The 10,684-nt window shown below is 46.0% G+C and overlaps 1 pseudogene across 1 annotated transcript; it reads left to right on the top strand.

Moving 5' to 3' along the window:
- The first annotated feature begins 5,993 nt into the window (after positions 1–5,993).
- On the top strand, positions 5,994–6,536 carry LOC308589216 (peptidyl-prolyl cis-trans isomerase A pseudogene; annotated as a pseudogene). Its single transcript has one exon. The product of its transcript is annotated as a peptidyl-prolyl cis-trans isomerase A pseudogene (transcript).
- The last annotated feature ends 4,148 nt before the right edge of the window (positions 6,537–10,684 follow it).

The following is a 10,684-nucleotide window of genomic DNA, read 5'->3' as shown; positions in this document are numbered from 1 at the left end:
CAACCCAGATGTGTTCGAGGCTCCCGGTCCCCAAGTCACCATCAGGTGACAAAAGGTTTGTGGTGGGACACGCTGCAAACCAAAAAGTCACGAGAAAGAACTCTAAGTGCAACTTCCTAGGTACCTAGTATGTTCTACATTTTTTTCATAATTTACCCCATCTTCCCATTACTGCAGTGGACAGAACTCATCTGACCATGAGGCCATTGCTCTAGGAAGTTCTTCAGGTTAGGAAGTGTCTGCCTTAGATCTATAGTGCAGAATGAGACTCCTCTGGTTCCGAGTCTAAGCCCCAGGCCATCACGCCTACCTAAAAAAAGGTAAATCAACAACTTGTAATGTGTGTGTGGGGGGGGGGGTTGACAAAAAATGTTTCGCATCTGGTACCACCTGACCTTGCTATGCCTCTGAGTTGAGATACTGTTTGGCAGGTAAACCAGTTTTGCAGAGTGCAATTCAAGATCTCTTCAGCTCCAGAGATGCTGATTCGAGGGTCTCAATGATAACACGTGGGAAAGACCAGACAAAGAGAGGTTGAGGTGAGCTCTAGACAGGTGTCTATGTTGGTGGTGGGGACATGAAATTGGATAAAAGAAGAGCAAATTTGCCGTGACGGAAATAAAATACCCAGGGCATTTCTCAGCCAAAACAAAGGGATTAAGAACATTGGAACTAATGGACAACATGCAGCTGTCTGCAAGAAGGGAGTTAGAGTGATCGGGAGGGCAGTAAATGTCTTGAGATGATGATGGATGGAGCAGCTAAGAAGCCAAGTCTATCTACACCACATATGGGCAAGGCAGGAGCCCAATCTGGGCATTTCATACTTGGTCAAAATGGCATGAGCCCTGATCTCTTGGCACACTGCCTTCTCCCCACCCCAGTCCATGTGTTGGAGAGCAAAATTCTGAAATAGAGATCTTCTTGAAGAAGAGATCCTTCTCACGCATATATTTGTCTGGACCGCTGAAATCCTTTTTTTGATTTTTATGTTTTTCAGATTTTAATGGGTTTAATTTTTATTTAATAGTATTGTGTATGTCTTCTTCTTCTCCTCCTCCTCCTCCTCCTCCTCCTCCTCCTCCTCCTCCTTCTTCTGCCATCCCTTGTAGCCGAGTGAGATTGCCTTCCATGAACACAGTCTTAACAGTGAGTCCGCAAGTGACTGTGGAGGCCAATTCTGGATCCACATGTCCTTCCACAGTGGGGACATAGGTTTCCGGGTGGGAGTTGATCCCGGTGTGGATTTGCCAAGCGTGCCTTCCTCTTAGCATGTTTCTCCCTTGCGTCCTGAGTTCGAGTGTCTTCAAAGCCCACGACACCTTTGGTAAAGGCTGTTCTCCAACTGGAGCGCTCACAGGCCAGTGTTTCCCAATTGTCAGTGTTTATACTACATTATTTTTAAAGATTTGCCTTGAGAGAGTCTTTAAACCTCTATTGTTGACCACCAGCATTACACTTTCCATTTTTAAGTTTGGAATAGAGTAGTTGCTTTGGAAGACGATCATCAGGCATCCGCACAACATGACCAGTCCAACGAAGTTGATGTTGAAGAATCATTGCTTCGACACGGGTGATCTTTGCTTCTTCCAGTACACTGGCATTAGTTCACCTGTCTCCCCAAGTGATGTGTAAAAATCCAGTGATTGAGGTTTATGTATGTACGATTACGATGATTATATGCAGATGGTGGTGATTATTTCTATTTTCTGTGCAGCCGTTGCTTGTTTCCCTGGGATAATAATAATAATAATAATAATAATAATAATAATAATAATAATAATAATAGCAGCAGCAATGTAATGATGTAATGGGTATGGGGTTGCTCGTGCGTAAGTTGCCGCCTCTCCTGGTTATGTTGCCTTGTTAAACCTTTCTGTCTGGGCAGCCCTTCAATTCGTGGCTGCCTCAGTCACTAGCAGAATCCGTCAGTGGGCGTTTCTTAAATCTTTTCCAACATAAAAGTTGTTTGACACCCAGTCTCCTCCTACTCTCTCTGCGCGGAAGTCTTCTGCGCAGGGTGGGCGTGGGTAGCGGAGGACCCTTGCTCTCCCCGCTGGTGTCCGGTGAAGAGTCCTGGAGCCCTCTCGCCGATTCCCCCATCAGCCCCTCTATATCCCTGGTGTTGCGCTGATTTGCTTCCCCATCTGCGGAGCTGCCTCTCTCCCTGCTGGGCCCTTCTCCAGCATCATTTGAGAGCCTTCCCTCCGCCTCTAGCTCCAATGTCAGTTCCCTGACAAGCAACAACAACTTTTTACAAAGAACTGCTAATGGGCATCCTGATTTTGCCACTGAGGCTGCCCCCTCCTTCTCAGTTGATGTGTTCAGCACATTCCATTGCAAAGGAAAGTAATATTTTGACTTGGTGGTAATTTATTTCGCTGGTCAAAATAGTGTGTGGGAGCTCAGCTCTCTATACCCGCCCCTCTGCTCTCTCCTTTTGCACTGTGTATATTTGGCTTGGGATGCTATCTGTTGATACAGGAAGCTGGAATCTGCTTCTGCGAGATTCTTGGGAAAGGACATGGTGTGACCAAGAAGAGCTTCAAGGCTCTAAACATATATTGCTTTTCATATTGTGGAGTGGATTCCCTTTTGGGGGGGGTGCAACACCTGAACAAAGTTTGTACGTGTATTTCTGTGTGTGCAATGTTCCAAGGAAGTACAGGATCTTGAACCAGGTGGAGCCTTCCTTCCTTCCTTCCAAGTGCAGGCAAAGACCTGCATGTGTTGAATTCTGCTTTGCAAAGGACCCTCGTTGACTCACATTCTATGCCACAGGGATAAATGAATTTGTCAATGCTGACTTTTCTTAGTTTCTCTCTTTCTTAGTTTCACTCCTTAAAGGGAGTGAAAGGCGGGATATCAAATCCAAACTCTTCTTCTTCTTCTTTCCCCCCTGCCTTAAGCTCAGTTTTCCACACTGGTTTGTTAATTTTTCTATTTAAAAAGTCCTCATAAAAATTCACCCATATATGAAGTGTGATTTTCTCCTAATGTCGTTTAGTCGTGTCCCACTCTTTGTGACCCCATGGACCAGAGCACGCCAGGCACTCCTGTCTTCCACTGCCTCCTGCAGTTTGGTCCAACTCATGCTGGAAGCTTCGAGAACACTGTCCAACCATCTTGTCCTCTGTCGTCCTCTTCTCCTTGTGCCCTCCATCTTTCCCAACATCAGGGTCTTTTCCAGGGAGTCTTCTCTTCTCATGAGGTGGCCAAAGTATTGGAGTCTCAGCTTCAGGATCTGTCCTTCCAGTGAGCACTCAGGGCTGATTTCCTTCAGAATGGACCGGTTTGATCTTCTTGCAGTCCATGGGACTCTCAAGAGTCTCCTCCAGCAGAATTCAGAAGCATCAATTCTTCGACGATCAACCTTCTTGATGGTCCAGCTCTCACTTCCATACATCCCGCAAAACAGTATACATTTTGCAAAACAGATTCCCCCTCGTAAAATGTGCTACCAGCCTTGTATCTGGCATCGCTTGGGAATTCTAAGGTTGTGTGTGGAATCAGTTTTGAAAAGTACATCCCATAATGTTACCACTACTACTATTATTAACATTATTATAATAATATTTGTTTATATCCCACCTTTTTCCTAGGCTGGAACTCAGGGTGGCTTGCACAAAAAACAAAACAAAAAGGCAGATAAAATGTTAAAAGCGAAAAACATAGAAAAGATAAAAGGTAAACAGTGATGAGCATATAATAAAATTAAAACAATAAAAAGATTCAAAGTAGCATCCAGTTGTAGCCAAACATAGATGAAAACCTGCTTCTTGATTGCAGGAACCATTGTGGAAAATTGGATATCTTCAGAGGCATCCAATTTCATAGTGAGCAAGCAACTTTCCAAAATATATAATTGATTTTGATATGTGTTTTTAATACAAAAGTATGCATTCCTATGTATACCCAGCCACACCCCGATACAAGAATTTTTTGTACACATTTTCCTGTTGGAAGGCAGCACCTCAAAATTGGGGGAAGTGCAAATTTTGAAGGAATGTTGAATTTCGTCTGTCGTTTTGCGGGGAAGGCTGAATTAGATCGGTTCACATGGAAATGCAAACCAAGTCAAATTTCTCTCCCATTCCTACATTCCCCCATCGCTGCCCCTTCATGATCTCTGCTGTTGCACTTCCAACAAGTTCACATAGTTGTGAACTGCCCTGTGGTATGCAAAGTTAATAAATAAATAAAATAATAAACAAATAAATAAAGCAAGTATTGGTCATCTTGGGATCTGTTTCTGACAGCTGAGGGCATCCCTATGGACCGAGCGGGAAGAAGGAGGCTGGACAGAGAGATTTTGGTAGCAGGAGGAGAAATTTTATGTTGAGGTTCAAAGGCCTTTTCTCTGATGTGTTTGGGATTAAATTGCAAAGAAACCCGCAAGCCCATGTATTTTAAGAGCAGTTGCTGTGGTTGCTTTTGGTGCCATATAAAAACCAGAGAAATATGTTCTCCTGAACAAAAAGCACATGTGGTCTGAAATATAAGATGGGCTGGTCTTTCCTCAGTGGTATGCACCTTTCATCCAGCTAGAAACCTCTTAAGCCATGGATTTTCAAATGTCCTACATTTAGCCAGGGAACCATTTAAACATGGGTGCATCTGCCATGGAAGAAGTATGCCTTGCAGAGGATTCTGGGAGATGGGCTCCTGCTCACACTTGGTTTGAGGACCAGAGTGTTTAAGGACATTCACAGGGAAACCAAAATGCTTGTTTACAAAGCTATTGTACTACCAACCTCACTGTGTGCTTGTGAAACATGGACTGCTTACAAACGCCATCTCCAACTCCTTGAAAGATTCCATCAATGGTGCCTCCCAAAATTTTTACACATCGCTTGGGAAGACAGGCAAACGAATGCCAGTGTACTGGAAGAAACAAATATCACCAGTGTCAAAGCAATGATTCTTCAACATCAACTTTGTTGGACTGGTCATATTGTGCGGATGCCTGATGATCGTCTTCCAAAGCAACTACTCTATTCCGAACTTAAAAATGGAAAGCGTAATGCTGGTGGTCAACAAAAGAGGTTTAAAGACTGTCTCAAGGCAAATCTTTAAAACTGTAGCATAAACACCGACAACTGGGAAACACTGGCCTGCGAGTGCTCCAGTTGGAGAACAGCCTTTGCCAAAGGTGTCATGGGCTTTGAAGATGCTCAAACTCAAGACGAAAGGGAGAAACGTGCTAAGAGGAAGGCACGCTTGGCAAACCCTCACTGTGATCAGCTCCTGCCCAGAAACCTCTGTCCCCACTGTGGAAGGGCGTGTGGATCCAGAATTGGCCTCCATAGCCACTTACGGACTCACTGTTAAGACCGTGTTCATGGAAGACAATCTCACTCAGCTACGAGGGGTCACCAAAGAAGAAGTCGAGTTGGAGCTTAGCATTGCCCTGGGTAATATGTGTCCCAGGACACACTGAGCACATTCTAGGCCGGAAATGGGGACCCTGTCTCCTTCCATATGGTCCTGAACTCCAACACTCATCAATGACAGCCAACAGGACCATCGCTGAGGGATGATGGGAACTGGAGTCCAGCAAAACCTGGAGGACCAAAGGCTTCTCATCCGTGTCATAGGGGGATATCAGTGATGCAAGCAGGTTCTCTTTTACCCCTGAACAAGAACCTCTCCCAGCCCTACCTGGAGATGCGAGAGATTGAATCAGGGACTTTCTACATGCAAGGTCCCCTGCCTGAATCTTTGGAGGGCGGCTGTCAATCAGCATGGATGATTCTGAGCTAGAAGGACCCAATGGTCCGACGGCCAATAAGACGGCTTCCGATGTATTGTATCTCAGCACCAATGGGTTCAAATTCCTAACTGGGCTTAGGAAACAAATATGCTGTTTTCCTGACATGTGCCGCACTCCTTACTGTGTGGAGAGGGGTTGATGCTAGTGCTGCCTGTTACCACTGCTGGTGGTTTTCTTTTTCTTTTTTTTAAAGCTACCCCCTTTTTTTATTCGACTCATCATGACCAACCCAGTTGTGTTTTTTGATGTTGCTGCCGCCGGCGAGCCCAGGGGTGCGTCATCTTCGAAGCTATTTGCAGACAAGTTTCCAAAGACAGCAGAGAATTTCCGTGCCTTAAGCACTGGGGAGAAAGGTTTTGGTTACAAGGGGCCCTGCTTCCACAGAATCATTCCTGGGTTCATGCGCCAGGGTGGTGACTTTACTCATCATAATGGAACAGGTGGTAAATTGATTTACGGTGAGAAGTTTACTGACGAGAACTTCGTCCTCAAGCACACAGGTGCTGGCACCTTGCCTATGGCAAATGCTGGTCCCAATACAAATGGGTCTCAATTATTCATCTGCACTGCCAAAACTGACCGGCTGGATGGTAAACATGTGGTCTTTGGCAAAGTCAAAGGTGGAATGAATATTGTGGAAGCAATGGAGCACTTTGGATCAAGGAACGGCAAGACAAGCAAGAAGATCACCATCTGACTGTGGGGAGCTGTCATAAAATTCCTTTGTCTTAACAGTCAACCATTCCTTCTGTAGCTGGCGTTAGTCCCCTCTAATCCTTGTGCTCCTGACTTACTGACATGTACCGTATTTTTCACCCTATAGGACGCACTTTTCCCCCTCCAGAAACTAAGGGGAAATGTGAGTGCGTCCTGTGGAGCGAATGAAGGCTCCTTGGCTTCAGTGATAGCAACGTGAAGCCTCCTAAGCGCAGAGGGAGCGCTCCCTCCGTGTTCCGGAGGCTACGTGTTGCTTTCGCTGAAGCCTGGAGAGCGAGAGGGGTCAGTGCGCACCAACCCCTCTAGCTCTCCAGGCTTCAGGGATAGCCACCTGAAGCCTTCAGAGCACAGCACGAGTTCCTGCTGTGCTCCGGAGGCTTCAGGTTCCTTTTGCTGAAGCCAGGAGAGCAAGACTCTCTTGGCTTCAGCAGAGGGGGAGAGCTGCGCAGTGCCCCTTCAGTGAAGCGGGAGGAGAAATGGAAGGTGCTCCATTTCTCCTGCCGCTTCGCTGAAGGGGCGCTGAGCAGAGAGGGGGAGAATTTTTTTCCTTGTTCTCCCCCTCTAAAACAAGGTGTGTCCTATGGTCGGGTGCGTCCTATAAAGCGAAAAATACTGTGTTTTTAAAGCAGGGTTCGGGGGAAGCTGTGATAGCTCAGTCAGTAGAGCATGAGACTCTTAATCTCAGGGTTCTGGGTTCGGATCCCACGTTGGGCAAAAGATTCCTCCATTGCAGGGTTTGGAGTAGACGACCCTCACGTTCCCTTCCAACTCTACAATTCCATGATTCCAGATGTTGCTGGACTCTAACTCCCATCATCCCTCACTGTCAGCCAGTGCTGACTGGGGCTGATGGAGACCCCCACATACAGAGGTTTCTTATCCCTGTTTTAAAGCTTTGGTTGGTGGAGCCCAATTCTGAACTGAGCGGTGAGTATGGTGCCCACGACTAACTTTGGTGATGTTTCTTCTTCTTCTTTATTTCCATGCTGATTTGGAAGTCTGGCACGTGTTTCTGGGTTGTTTATCGGCCTGGGAAGATGAGTCTTGTACAGGAAGCTGTGCTGCAGAAGGAGGAGGGGGTTGCAAAAGTAGAAAAGGGATGGAAAACAGCAACATCTGACGGGATGACGCTTCCATGGGAATTTGTCCCTGGAACTGTTTAGTACACACATGTGGCTGTTGGGCAAGGCTGGTTCTGTGGGAACGAAACAACACAGCAAGCCGCAAAGAAAAGGAACCAACACCAAAGGAAAAAATGCAGAGTGTAAACACGAACCCAGAATTTTTATGTTGCCGTCGCTGACTTGTTCCATTGACTGCTTCAAACACAAAGCGGATTTCTCTTCACTCTGGGGGATTGTGGGACCAGAGACCAGGCCAACATGATGGGTATGGTTTTCATTTTCCTCCCCAGGATGAAACATGAGCCGTTTTGCAGCCAAGTAAGTTCTACTCAAAGTAGACCCATGGAAATTAATTGGCCTAAGTTTGCCACAGTGGCAACATGCGTTTGACCTGAGTCGAAGAGGCTAGAACCCGAAGGGAAAGTGACAGGATGTACTTAGGGACGCTCTAAGCAGGACCCTCTAGGATAGTGGTTCTCCACCTGTGGGTCCCCAGATGTTGTTGGACTACAACTCCCATCATCCCTGAGCTCTGGCCTTGCTAGCTAGGGGTGATGGGAGTTGTAGTTAAACAACATTAGGGACCCGCAGGTTGAGAAAGGCTGCTTTAAGAGCAACGTAACATGGCTCTTGAGAGCTAGAGGAGTGTTGTAAGCAGTTAGCAGACATATAGCAAATGCCAGTGCTGCTGCACCTGGGTGATAAAAGGGATGGGGACGCACCCAGGTGGGTCCTTTTGGCATTTCATCACTTGGCCTGTGCGTGAAATCCGTTCTCCCAGGGCCGGATTTAGGTTTGATGAGGCCCTAAGTTACTGAAGGTAATGGGGCCCCTTATATGTCCAGCTGTCCTTTGTCAACAACAAATGGTCGCTGTGTTTTGACCCTGATGTTGGGAAAGATGGAGGGCACAAGGAGAAGGGGATGACAGAGGACGAGATGGTTGGATAGTGTTCTCGAAGCTACCAGCACGAGTTTGACCAAACTGCGGGAGGCAGTGGAAGACAGGAGTGCCTGGCGTGCTCTGGTCCATGGGGTCACGAAGAGTCGGACACGACTAAATGACTAAACAAACATTTGCTATATGGTAATTTATGGACCTAAAAGGTATCAAAGCCATTTGCACATGTTGCCATGCAGCCAGTCCATGCAGAATGTCAGCACCCTGTATATAGAAAGGAGCAAACCAGTGATATTTTAGGGAGCAGGCTAGCAGGCGGGGCCCATGACTTACATCATAGGAGCCTACACAACACAAAACACTGTTGCTGTATGTAGGTTTTATTTTATTTGCTTTTTATCTTATATTTTGGAACTGTACATCCAGTCTTTCCCCCCTTTAAATTTTTTTGGGGCCCCCAAGAGAGTGGGGCTCTAAGCTATAGCTTATTTAGCTTATACGTAAATCTGGCACTGCATTCTCTGTATAAAGGTGCAAAACCTATTGTTTGCTATCTCTCTCACTTTTTTAGTCCTCATGAAAACTCACCAGCAATTCAGTGTGAATTTCCCCTAATATATACATTTTTTAAAATGTTTTGCCTAATAGAATGCATTTTGGGAGCAAACTTTTCAAAACAGCCCTGATTTTGCATCACGGTTACTCAGATCAAGGAGTTTGGATATGGTTGGAGACCATTTCGAATCAAGATGGTGCCCTCAGAAATAATTTGGATGTAAAGTGGTACCTCGGGTTAAGAGCTTAATTCGTTCCAGAGGTCCCTTCTTAACCTGAAACTGTTCTTAACCCGAGGCGTGCTTTTGCTAATGGGGCCTCCTGCTGCTGCTGCGCCACTGGCGCACGATTTTCATTCTTATCCTGGTGCAAATTTCTTAACCTGGAGCAACCACTTCCTGGTTAGCGGAGTTTGTAACCCGAAGCGTCTGTAACCCGAAGTACCACTGTACAGTGGTACCTCGGGTTACATACACTTCAGGTTACAGACGCTTCAGGTTAAGAACTTTGCTTCAGGATGAGAACAGAAATCGTGGTTTGGGTGGGGCGGCGGCAGTGGGAAGCCCCATTAGCTAAAGTGCTTCAGGTTAAGAACAGTTTCAGGTTAAGTACGGACCTCTGGAACAAATTAAGTACTTAACCTGAGGTACCACTGTATGTGCAAGGTCATTGACCTGACTGACAGACCGACCTTTCTGAAAGCGCACTGATTTTAGTCACCAATTTCAAAATTGTACGGATTCCCCCCATTTCTTAGACTCCCCAAGTAATGCTAGGCATGTTGCTGCTGGATCATCTATAATAAACTCATTTACAGGTCACCCTTTGGGCACAGATCACACAAAGTGGCTTTCCATTCCAAATGCAACTAGACAGTTTGGAACATAGGAAACTGCTAAGGTAGACAATTGATCCATGTAGTTGAGTGTTGTGGACACTGGCCGGCTGTGGCTCTCTGGGAAGAAAGATCCACACCCCCACGTGAGAGGATATATTGTTTATTAATATCCTTCCTAACTTGTGCTAGCAAGTTCCTTTACTTAGCAGAGTTACATTCCCCTTTTTACATGCACAGCAGATAGCTGGTTGCAGGCTTGTGTGAGCCTCTCACTATTATACAACCCAGTCTGCCTTCAGATTGAATTGTACTTTCCTGGAAAGTTCCCTTGAATCCCTCTTAAAAGAATAAAGACGCCACAATCTTATTCAAAGTCAATAAAAGAAGTTTACTTACATCAGTTCACGGTTGGATTCCTGAAGGCAGACTTAGTTACTGATATGTACATGTGGATCTACCCCATATGGGGTAATAATCCCAGTTTTGCTGCTAGCTGAGAGCTAGCAGAGCAGTCCTAGCTAAAAGCTGATCCAACGAAGAAGGAAGTCAAAAAGAGGAAAGGTTGCTGTGTGACTTGTCCTTTCGTTACCTGGACAGGTATGGTCACGCCCACCTTCTATCACATGCAAAAGCAAGGATGCTCCAGCCAGGAGAAACAGGAAGTTTTGACTGGCTGGACCAAACATTCCCTCGCATGTCTTCTCTAGTATTTCAAGGAATGTTGTATTTGACTGCCTCTCATGGATATGGGTGGTGCTGTGGTCTAAACCACAGAGC

This window comes from Podarcis bocagei (assembly GCF_964188305.1).
Source record: "Podarcis bocagei genome assembly, chromosome: 6".
Taxonomy (NCBI): Eukaryota; Metazoa; Chordata; class Lepidosauria; order Squamata; family Lacertidae; genus Podarcis; species Podarcis bocagei.
This window is presented reverse-complemented; position numbering and strand designations above follow the sequence as displayed.